General features: G+C 36.8%; 1 protein-coding gene across 1 annotated transcript in view; it reads left to right on the top strand.

Moving 5' to 3' along the window:
- Window positions 1-10919: 10919 nt before the first annotated feature.
- LOC114327785 (ephrin type-A receptor 2) overlaps window positions 10920-12262 on the top strand; it is an 82145-nt gene continuing 80802 nt past the window's right edge. Inside the window, exon 1 of the mRNA XM_028276495.2 lies at window positions 10920-11160. The gene's annotated coding sequence lies outside the window, so the exon portion shown is untranslated. The remainder of the gene's footprint in view (window positions 11161-12262) is intronic.

Raw genomic sequence — 12262 nt, 5'->3', positions numbered from 1 at the left:
GCCTTATGTTTCGGAGCCAGGACATTTTCTTGCTTCCTATTCCTCGCTCTTGCCTTCAATTTTAGCTTCGATTATAAGGAACTGGTATTTTTCATTTCGCATGATGTGGATGTGACCCAGATACGCCGTTTACCTTTTCTTGATGTTTTCGAAAAGTTGGCGTTCTTGGTTGATTCTTTTAAGGACATCTACATTTGTGACTTTCGCCGTCCATGGTATCTTTAGAATACGGCGATAAAGCCACATCTCAAAGGCTTCTAATCTGTTTATATCCCTCGTTTTGAGTGTCCAGCCCTCTATCCCACATAGCAGCACCGACCATACGTAGCATTTATAAACCTTACTCTCAGTATAAGGTCGAACACTGAACAGGTCAGTACCTTCCTGAATTTTACCAAAGCTTGTCGAGCTTGCTCAATGCGACATTTTACTTCCCTGCCAGATGGCCAGTCTTCAAAAAGCCACGTTCCCAGGTATTTAAATTTGCTCACTCTTTTATGGTCTTGGTATTCAGTGTTATGGTGGAGTTTTCAAATGCATCCAAGTTTCTGGAGATGATCATGAATTTGGTCTTTTTGGTAGGTATTAATGTCTAATCCCATTCGCTTACTGTATTCTCCAATTATAGTGACAAGTTGTTGAAGATCGGCTATGTTGTCACAAATTAAGATAGCATCATCAGCATATCGTATGTTGTTGATCAATACTCCATTCACTTTGATTCCCATCTCTGCTCTGCATCTTCCAAAGACTCCTGAGAAATATGGCTTCCGAATAAATTTTAAATAAAAGAGGGGAACGCACACATCCCTGTCGAACACCCGTTCTTATACGTATGGGTTTGGATATAGAATTGTCTATTTTTAATTGTGCTGTTTGATACCAGTACAAGTTTTCAATGCATCTTAGGTATTTTTGGTCTATATCAAGTTTCTTGAGGATCTGCATTAACTTGTGATGTTGGACACGATCAAACGTTTTTTCGTAATCTAAAAAGCACAGGAACACGTCCTTGCTCTAATCGTAACAATTTTGAACCAACACCTCTGTTGCTACTATTGCTTCTCTTGTTCCTAAACCTTGCCTAAACACAAACTGAGAATCACTGATGTCCCATTCACATTTTTTGTATATTCTTGGATGTAGTATTTTAAAGAATATCTTTAAAGTGTGACTCATCAGGCTAATGAGTCTGTGATCCTCACATCTTTCTGCATTGACTTTCTTGGGTAGGGGAATAAATGTAGAGCGCAACCACTGTTGAGGATAGCAACCAGTTTCATCATCATCATCCAGCCTTCTGCATCCAAAGTTGAACATAGGCCTCCCCTAATTTCTTCCAGTTTTGTCGATCTTGGGCTTTCTGCAACCAATACCAGTTTCATAAATAAAATTAAATATTTTATGTATTGCTGAAATTCCCCTTTCATCTAGTAGTTTGAGTATTTCTGAAGGGATTTCATCTGGTCCAGGTGCCTTATTGTTTTTTGAATTTAATATTGCCTTTTCTATCTTCTCTTTAGTGATTGAAGGTAAGGGCCAATCAGCTGGTCGTCTGTATAAACTTCATTCATGGATCTTTCGTCATGAAAGAGCTCATGGATATAGTTTTCCCATGTATGAATTTTCTCCTTTTCAGCCAGAACTATCTGGTTATCCTGATTAACTATGGTAGTCTTTCGTCGTTTTCTGTATACACCAACAGTCTCCTTAATCCTTAAGCTTTTTATGTAAATTACGGTCGTCGTGCTGTCGTTGTAAATGTTCTAGATCGATACATTGTTGCTTAAGCCATTCATTTTTTGCTATTCTTATCTTTGCTTTTATTTGCCTGTTAATGTTTTTATACATATTGCTGCCATCTGGATCATTCTTGTATCGTCGTCGTTCATCCATTAGTAATAGTATTTCTTCTGTCATTCATTTTTGCTTCTTGTTCTTTGGTTTGTACTCTAACTTGTTTTTCAGCACTTGTAATCGTATTCCATGTTGGTGTTAGATCTTCGGTAATGTTTGTCGTCAATATTTGAATTTGTTTGTTTATTTTATTACTTATTTCTCTATATTATAAGGATGGTATTGTGAATCAGGTGGATCTCTTGAAAAAAGAGGACGAAACGTATGTGGGAACCCTGGATGAAAGCTTAATAATGCTCACCAATGCACATTTCCCTGGCTCATCTATTGACAATAGTCCTCCGGTAGAGGTAGCTTATACCAGAAGGCCTACTAAGGCGGACTGGAAATTACCTACCGACATCACGAGACCGGAAAAAGTCACGTGGGCGATCAATAAATTCCAGCCATATAAATCACCTGGAATGGACGGGATTTATCCAGCCTTCCTACAGAAGGGACAGGATGTGATTATCCCGCATCTAACAAAGATCTTTAAAGCTAGTTTGGCATGGAGATATATTCCAACTGCATGGCGAAGGGTGAAAGTCACATATATCCCCAAGGTTGGTAGGGTAATGGACCAGACCCCCAAGTCATACAGACCAATAAGTCTATCCTCTTTCCTAGCAAAAACGCTGAAAATATTGATAGACAGGTATATTAGGGATGATGTGCTGAAGGAGAATCCACTCAGCGATCGTCAATATGCATACAAGCCAGGAAAGTCAACTGACTTGGCGCTCGATGATCTTAACAGACTGCTCTTAATGTCGCTAGATGACAAAGAGATAGCTGTGGCGACGTTTCTGGACGTGGAGGGAGCGTTTAATAACGTCTCCTTCGAGTCTGTAAAGGAAGCGCTTAAAAGGAGAGGAGTTCCTGCCTTCATATGCGAGTGGACAAAGGCGACCTTAGCAAACAGGATCATGGTGTCCTCGTTAGGTGAAGCCATCATTGAAGCGAAGGCAGTAAGCGGCTGCCCACAAGGAGGAGTTCTATCCCCATTACTGTGGGCTACGCTTATGGACGACCTACTTAACACGCTGTCCAGGGAGGGTTTTTACTGTCTGGGTTATGCGGACGACTTGGTAATTGTAGTTCGAGGACGCTTTACCAAAGAAATTTCAGAGAGACTTCAAGTCGCTCTGACTGAGGATGGTAGACAGTTGGTGTGAGGAAGAAGGCCTGAAGGTTAACCCTCAAAAAACATCCGTTGTTCCCTTCACCAGGAAAAGAGCACTGCAAGGCTTACAGCCACTAGCGCTCAAGGGAGTAGAAATCCCATTCACAAGTCAGGCCAAGTACTTAGGTGTAATATTCGACCAGAGGCTGACACGAAATGCACACATTCAAAAAGTCACACAGAAGGCCATTATGGCCCTGAACAGATGTAAACGAATGTGTGGTAGGAATTGGGGGTTAAATCCTAAAATGAACCTCTGGTTATACACAAGGGTTTAAGGCCCATGATAACTTACGGTTCAGCGGCGTGGTAGAACAAAACGCAACAGTCCGGGGCGATTCGATTGCTCAGTAGCACACAAAGGCTTGCATGCTTGAGTGTTACAGGAGCCATGAGAACAGCCCCAACGGACGCGCTAGAAATTCTACTAAACCTACCACCTCTGCATATATACATACAGAGTGAAGCCAGATCAACAGTACATCGGTTGATCCATGGCCAAGCTCCAATAAGTATGATGCAGGGAACTGCTAACTTAAGGCTATACCAGAACATAAAGGCAGACCCCGTTCTAGGAATGCCTGTAGACCGAATGGTTACGAGGTATAGCTTTAACAAAAATTTTCAAATCACAATACCAAAAAGAGAGGACTGGGAAACTGGTTCGCCGATAATCGCAAACTCAATATGGTATACGGACGTCTCCAAAACCGATACAGGTACAGGGGCTGAAATATATGGTATAAAACCAAGGACGGAAGTCCGATTATATCTAGGGACATATGCGACCGTATTTCAAGCCAAAGTAGCTGCTATACAAATGTGCGCTATGGAACTAATCAGCCGAAATCTAGATAACGACTCCATCGTCATCTATTCGGATAGTCAAGCGGCTCTAAAGGCTCTCAGTTCGGTACAGGTCGATTCATGGCTGGTATGGAACTGTTTGAATGTCCTCTCTCAGGTGGGAAGTCGAAACAGGTTGACACTTGCCTGGGTGCCGGGACATAAGGGTCATCGTGGCAACGAGAAGGCCGATGAATTGGCCCGAGAAGGCGCATCTACGCCACTGGTTGGTCCGGAACCCTTCTTTGGAATCGCAAATACGATAAAAATAGCAGCTATACACAAATGGGTGCAACAGAAGTCTCTTGAATGGTGGAAAAACTCCCCAGGACAGAGGCAGGCCAAACAGTTCATCAAAGGACATTCGGCTAAATTTACAGCAGACCTACTTTCGCGCAGTCGCAGTACTGTCAGAATGATAGTGGATCTGCTGACTGGACACTGTAGACTCAATAGACACTTGAGTCTCATAGGCCTGACAGAAGAGGACACCTGTCGGTTTTGTCTGGAAGAAGAGGAAACCGCTCTACACGTTCTGTGTCATTGCGAAGGTTTCGCACGAGTGCGGTTTCTAGAACTCGGGGAGGAAAAACCGGAAGCACCAGGCTACATGAAAAGGCCACTATCAAGGCTGTTAAGTCTCATTAAGAGGACCAAGCTAGATGAAGTGCTTTCAAAGAAAGGGGAAACACAATAGATCTACAAAGGTCGCAGTGTATCAGGCTCTATTGGCCGCCCCATTTTCTACATTCTACATTCTACATTCTACATTCTACATTCTACATTCTACATTCTACATTCTACATTCTACAACTCTCATGTTTTATTCCTGACAAAATTGTATAAGTCGACCACCTCTTTTGTTCCTTGTTCCAAGACCATAAGGTCCAACTACGTCTTCAAAGCTGCCCTTCCCTATTTTGGAATTAAAATCTCCCATAATTATGTTAAAATCATGTTGTTCTGCAGCTATTTCCTTGTAGCATTTTTATAATTAACTATTTAGATTAAATTAAAATAAATTAAATTAAAATATAATTATTTTTTTCAATTTAATTGTGGCTTATTTCCCATCTAAATAGTTCATGTTAACATTATGTTTCTTTGTCAATTTAAGCAATTCTTTGATTTCACTATAAAAGTTTTCCACCTCGAATCTTCATCTGCATAAACCTGTATGATGTTGAGATTATTTGGCTTCGCTTCCAGTTTTACTAAGGCTGTGAGGTCGGAATATGGTACAAACTCTCTGACAGCTCTCATCATTTTTTTACTTATCATAATCCCGACACCTTTTCTATGATCTCGGTTATCATTGCCTGAGTAAAAGAATGTTCCGCTTTCTCTAGTGCGTTTACCGGATCCAGGCCACCAGATTTCTGAAATCTCCAGGATATCTAGCTCGATTCTGTACATTTCTTGAGTTAGGCTAGCTAGCTTCCCGGCTTCAAATAGGCTGCGTGTATTCCAGGTGTCTATCTTTAATGTCTATCTTAAGTTTGCTCGTACTTTTGTAACATTAAGACCGCTCCTCCCGGAGATCCGATTGGGGAACTATTTATACCTCCGGATAATTTTGAGTTGAATGTATTCATGTGCTTGTCTTGGGAAAAAATAATAAAGGTGGTATCCCGTTGCCTTCTAAATTTAGAACAAATAGAAAATGATATAAAAACCTTAAAAATAAAAAACTGGAGAAAAAAAGCACGAAACAGATCAGAGCAGCGGCGGCTCGTGGGTCAATCTTCAGGGGGGTCATTTTGGTTTGAAAACTTCAAACTGTTGATTTTTTAAAGTATTTAAAAGATCTTTTAGCATTTATATTTTAGATAAAAAATACAGACTTAGATAAAACTCAATACTATTTACCCTAGTTTTCCGAAAATTAAATTTGTCTTTTTTTAGAGTAAATCTTTTAAAAAATATAGGAAAAATGGTATGAACAGGTTATTGACTGATATATAGATAGGAATATTTATAGTATAATAAATTGTAAATTTATTAAAACGAAACTTACTTTAAATATTTTTATATTTTAAGTCAATTCTTCTATCCTTTAGTTCTGCAAAATAGTCTATGACCTTCTCATTGAAATTTGGAATGCTCTTGACAAGCGTTTTCTCGATGCTCAGCATAGACAAGGCACTAAGTCTAGGTTGTCCCATCGTATTACGCAGGAATGTTTTTACTCTTTTTAAAGTAGAAAAACATCTCTCACTTTCCACGGTTGTCATAGGGAGTGTGCACAAAATATTTAATAACTTCACTGCTTCAGAAAATGTTTCAGACAAATTCATGTTAATAAAAAGCTGAAGTATGGCTACTGCACCAGCACTATTGCGAAAATCCTCACGACAATATAAGACTTCAAGTTCCGATTTTAGTTTGGAAATATTCACTGTGGGATAATTAGCCGTCACCATTTTTAAAATATTTTGCGGAAAGTTGGTAGTGTATGCTTCAAATTTCTCTATGTAGAATAACTGTGAAATCATGAGATGATCATTGAAACTAAACCTGTGATTTATTTCAGATATAATAATATCACAAATTTCAAGTGCAGTTCGTCGCTTTGGATCCTCTGCAGTAGTTTTTCTTTTTTTTGCTGTTGATGTGCTTGGTACTTCTGATTCCAAAATAGTATTTCTAATTATTTGGATATTGTTGTTAAAAGACAGGATACAATTTTTGACAGATATAACATCAATGTCTCGCATTTGCAATTGTTTAAACAATATATCAACATGGGGCATTATTTTATGGAAAAAATTTAACCAAAATAAAAAATGCTCATCTTCCAAATGTCTTTTTAAACCAGTTGCTTGATTTATATTGTTACCATCTTGCTCCTCATCAATAATTTCCTCTAAGCAAGATTTTAAATCATCTTTATAAGTGTATACAATTTCAACACATTTTGTATTGAAAGCCCATCGAGTAGGCGCAGCTTTAGGTAGCCTTACTTTAACCACTCTATCCAGAACCATCGTACGTTTTGGAGATCGGCCGAAAAAGGACGAAAATCCGTGTAAATTTGCAAAAAATATTTTTATCGGTTTGTGTTGACTCGCCGCTTTTTGGAGGATAAGATTAAATTGATGGGCATAGCAGTGAATGAAGTGTGCATTTGGGTATATTTCTTTAATTTTTGTTTGTACTCCTCCCAGTTTACCGCTCATGACTGATGCACCATCGTAACTTTGGGCAATCAATTTTTCAGGTGCTTCATTAATTTTTAATAATTGAAGTTCTTCCAATATTACATTAGTTAAATGTTGTGCTGTAGTACCTAGGGGGTTAACAAATTTCCAAAATCTTTCATGTACAATACCAGTTAATACATATCGCAATATGATAATCATCTGCGTTTTATTGGAGCTGTCTGTGGTCTCATCTACTTGAATGGCCACAAAATTTGTCTGGCCAATCTCCTTCATGATATGAGTATGCACAATGGCTAACATTGATTCTAAAATATCGTTCTGAATTGTTTTCGATGTTCCTTTAAATACTGTACTTTTTTCAATGTGTTCTTTAAACATTAAATCCAGTTCAGAAACAAAATCGATAAGGCCCAGAAAAATTCCACGATTATTGGAGCTGTCACTTTCGTCATGACCGCGCAATGCAATTTCGAAAACTCCACAAAATTTTACACAGTCGATTAGTTTGTTTAAAATATACCTATTTTTAGATACCAATTCATTAAAGTCATGCACAGATTTACGATATACACTATCAAGTTGCTGTCTTATGTTAACACGTCCTAAACTTGCGTAACTCATTGATGAATTTATATGAGTAGTTGAAGAGGCATGTTTTGTAATTTTCACTTTTAAATGCTTAATGTCAGTTACTCCATTTTTCGCCCATACAGCGTCATTCGAAAACAGTAAACACGGATAGCAAAAAAATGCATTTCTCACACTGCAGCCACAAATCCAATCACACAAATTGTACATTGATTCTTTAAAATATCTTTGAATGTCCTTACCCCTATCCTTTGTTGTTTGTTTTAAATTCATGTTTGGTTTTGGTCGACCACTTTCTTTTTTCTCAAGCCGCCGTTCATAATTTAGTGTTCCAGCAGATTTTAAGGCAATTATTTCGTCAACAACACTCATCTTGTTTTTGTTACAATCACAAAAAAATCCAACAAAACAAAATAAATTACGCAAATACGCCGCGATCGATATAGACCTGCCGTGAAGTGCGGTCAGCAGACGGTAACTAACTAAACGTGAGGCCGTCGACTCTACTAGAGGTATACGACGGAAAGGTCACTCCCACTCTCGCCCACGAAATTGCTATCTGCCGTCTCTTTTCTATTTTACATGCATTTGTCCATAAGCCATAAGAACTGTATATAGACAATTTAAAATACGGCCCAGCCACGGGCTTGTGTATAGCGCGAGGCGCGACGTTATTATATCTATTATATTTGTTTTGCCAATGCAGACTGCTGAGAGAGAATTTTATATTTCAGAGTGAAGTTTTAGATAAAAGATATTTTTAATAAAATTGGTATTTTTATGAGATTATTTTAGGGGGGTCATTGACCAATTGACCCTAAGGAGGAGCCGCGCTTGGATCAGAGTGGAGAAGAATCCTGGAACAGGCCAAGACCCAGAAAGGGCTGTCGAGCCAATGATGATGATGATGATCCCGTTGCCTTATTCCTTCATTCTACTTCGGGGCTTAGTTTTCAGCCGTCCACTATGGAACAGGAACAGACGCCGTTTGCAACCGCCCATTCTGGATACAGACGTTGTTACTTTCACCATATCTGACTACCCTCGCTAGTTTAGCCTGCAGACCAATGCAGTTGCCCAAGGTGTGGCATGTGGAGTCATAAGTTAGAGTTGGGTGTCTTACGAGGACCAGTTATAAAGAACCATATCCCGTCTATGACGCTCGATGTGGTCGTTCCAATGAAAGATACTAAACCACATTCAAATAGCAAATTCCCAACTATAAACAAACGCACGTGTTACTATATTCGCCGTCTCATTCGTCAAGATGTTAAATGTAATTTATTGCCCCAAACGAGGCGGATTCTCATTTTATAGGTCCAAACTGGTCAGTCTGCAAATTCAAATTGTAGGTAGCGTGTTGGTTTTTAAGATACACTTCAGGACGACCCTGTTTAGCTTCCATGCGCATTTGTTTACAGTTGGGAATATGTAAAATGAATGGAATTGCCTCTATAATACAACCCTACACCCCTCTTTTAACTTAGTTTGAGTAAATATTTCTAGAAATATCCAAATTACTACCTATTTTTTTGAGAGGTCTCATATAGGGCTTTTCATTCACAGTCATTTGTTTCGAGCTTCTATCATGTGTCACATAATATTAATATATCTACGCCATACGTCTTTGTTTTGTATCATTGTTGTTATATACCAATAACGTATGACGTAGATATATTAATATTATGTGACCCATGACAGAAGCTCGAAATAAATGACAATCGATAAAAAGCCTTATGGATCCAAAACAACAGATATTAGTCCTGTCGCCAGGGGGGGTACAACGGCCTCGTTAATTCAGATGGACTTACTCAAGTTTTTTTTATGTATTTTGACCCGAAGAACACGAATTTTTTGGGTAACAGTTGATCCGGATGTCGATAAGATTGTTATAGACCAAGAACTTGAGGAATCAAATAACAGCGATTTTTGACAAAACAAAACAATATTTTGTATTTTTTGGGCCATTTTAAGTAAAAAATATTTCTACAAGTTTTTTCGTAGGATGCCCAGTTTTCGAGATAAACGCGGTTGAACTTTAAAAAAATCGAAAAATTGCAATTTTTGAACCCGAATAACTTTTGATTAAAAAATAAAATAGCAAGTCTGCTTACCGCATTTGAAAGTTTAAGTCAAATTATATCGGTTTTGATTATTTGCATTGGTAAAAATTTATTTTTTTATTGTTTAACAAAGCTATAAACACGTAGGGTTTCCCGTGCTTTTACATGCGTTTTAACGCATGTAACATAGAAATAGTCTTGATTGCACTAGTACCTATTCTACCTACTCGTTCGATTTTAAATGAGAAATCATAGAAACATCACTCACGCACTAGTTGTTTGTAGCTTTGTTTAACAATAACACAATAAATTTTTAGCAATGCAAATAATCAAAACCGACATAATTTGACTTGAACTTTCAAAGGCGCTAAGCAGAATTGCTATTTTATTTTTTAATCAAAAGTTATTCGGGTTTAAAAATTGCAGTTTTTCGATTTTTTGAAAGTTCAACCGCGTTTATCTCGAAAACTGTGCATCCTACTAAAAAACTTGTAGAAATATTTTTTGCTTAAAATGACCCAAAAAATACAAAATATTGTTTTGTTTTGCCAAAAATCGCTGTTATTTGATTCCTCAAGTTCTTGGTCTATAACAATCTTATCGACATCCGGATCAACTGTTACCCAAAAAATTATTGTTCTACGGGTCAAAATACATAAAAAAAACTTGGGTAAGTCCATCTGAATTAACGAGGCCGTTGTACCCCCCCTGGAGACAGGACTATATATAGTTCAGCACATAATTTATTTATCGCATCATCAGTTTTTAGGCCTTTATCCTCGTTATTATGCTCCATTGTGGGAATTTTAAGATTTTACTTACTTACATGACATTAAAATCAAATATAGGCAACCAATATAAAACACATTTCTTCTGTTTAATAAACTGTCAAAGTTAGTGATTTTTATTATTGGTAAATAGGAAAGAAAGTAAAATTTTACACCTACTTAATAAAATTTGCGTTTTTTGGAATCTGTTATCGGTAAAGAGAATATAAAGAGTAGTTTAATAGAATTGTAAAAGCTATATACATCATTAATACATATTTATTAAAATAAATTGTTCTTTGAACCTTTCCTACCAACTTAAAAAAACTTACCACGCCGTCCATGCCCGCCTTTAACGTGTAAATCCCATAATATAGCTGACTCATTATTTTTAAATTATCTAGCTTGTGCTTTGTGTTATTGTGCATTATTGTGCTATTATTGTGCTTGTTCTTGTTCATATTCAATTCTCATTCATAGTTACTAGATATAGTTATAGTTTCTAAAACTGTGCTTGTGATTTCTAGTTTCTAGATAAGCAAATTTAATTTTGGTGCATGCAGACTGGTTTGACTGGAAATAAGTACCATAAATTCTAAATAATAGTACATAGTTATTTTAAAAGCTTGAAACGACGTGTGATACCTATAGTAAGTTTAATTTATATTTCGATGTAATTATTGCTCTAACTCTAACTGATTCGATAAAAGTGTAATGAACCCCTTTCACAATCCATTTCTTTAAAATTGCGTCTTTATAATGAAATTTAATAGTCGTAATAAGATTCAGGAAAAATTCAGATCTTTCTTTTTTTGTATTAGAGGAAAGGAGGGCAAGATGACAATAGTAAACTTAAAAAAATTCCTATTAAAACTGATATTTTTCATTTTTCCTTGTACCGAATGCATGTAACTACAAGGCATTTGGCTGATAGTAGTAGGTATACTTTACACATTAAATTTAGATTACGTAAGGGTTATTAATATTTCAAATAAATTTTTTAAAATTTATCTATCTACGTCATATTCCCATATTCGTCATGAAGGTAAGATGAAGATGACTTGGATGGATCTACACTACAGACCGAGCTGGTCTTGTAAATTCCACGGCTTCGCGCAATCGTACTTGAGACACTGTCAGGTGTTTGGATTCTGTTTGAAAATTTGCGTAATACTCCAGACTGTGGGTGAAAAATAGGTCGATTTCAGGATATAATTCAGGAATTTTTGAACCCTATCAGGTGTTGTAAAGGACGATGCCAGGAATAACTTCTACTAAAATGTGACCAAAAATATTGTGAGCTTTTTTTGTTATTGCGATTTTCATTTGTTAAATTTGCAATTTTTAAAGATTTTTAATTTTGCAGCTTAGGATATTGATTCTAGGGAAAAACCTTTTTATTAGAAAGTTGTAGTAAATTAAAAAACCTACAATTTGAACTATGCTAAGTTTAATTTCGTTTATTGGTTATTGCAACACAGCCTGCGAAAGGTCCAAAATGGCCGTTTTTTACAATTTCGTTATTTGTTGTACAAATAATTTTTTTTATTTTTTAAAGCTTTAAAATGAAGATCTTTCAATTCCAAACAAAAAAAAAATTGTAAGGCCGGATTAACGAATTTGTTGCTTAGATATTATAAATTGTTTATCCCAAGAGGTCAAATGTCGAAGGCTATAACTTTTTAAAAAAAAAATCGTAGAGAGTTGGTGAAACATCCAATATCCTTCTAACGAGTTATATTTTCATATTCC

Source organism: Diabrotica virgifera, chromosome 1 (assembly GCF_917563875.1).
Source record: "Diabrotica virgifera virgifera chromosome 1, PGI_DIABVI_V3a".
Lineage (NCBI taxonomy): Eukaryota > Metazoa > Arthropoda > Insecta > Coleoptera > Chrysomelidae > Diabrotica > Diabrotica virgifera.
This window is presented reverse-complemented; position numbering and strand designations above follow the sequence as displayed.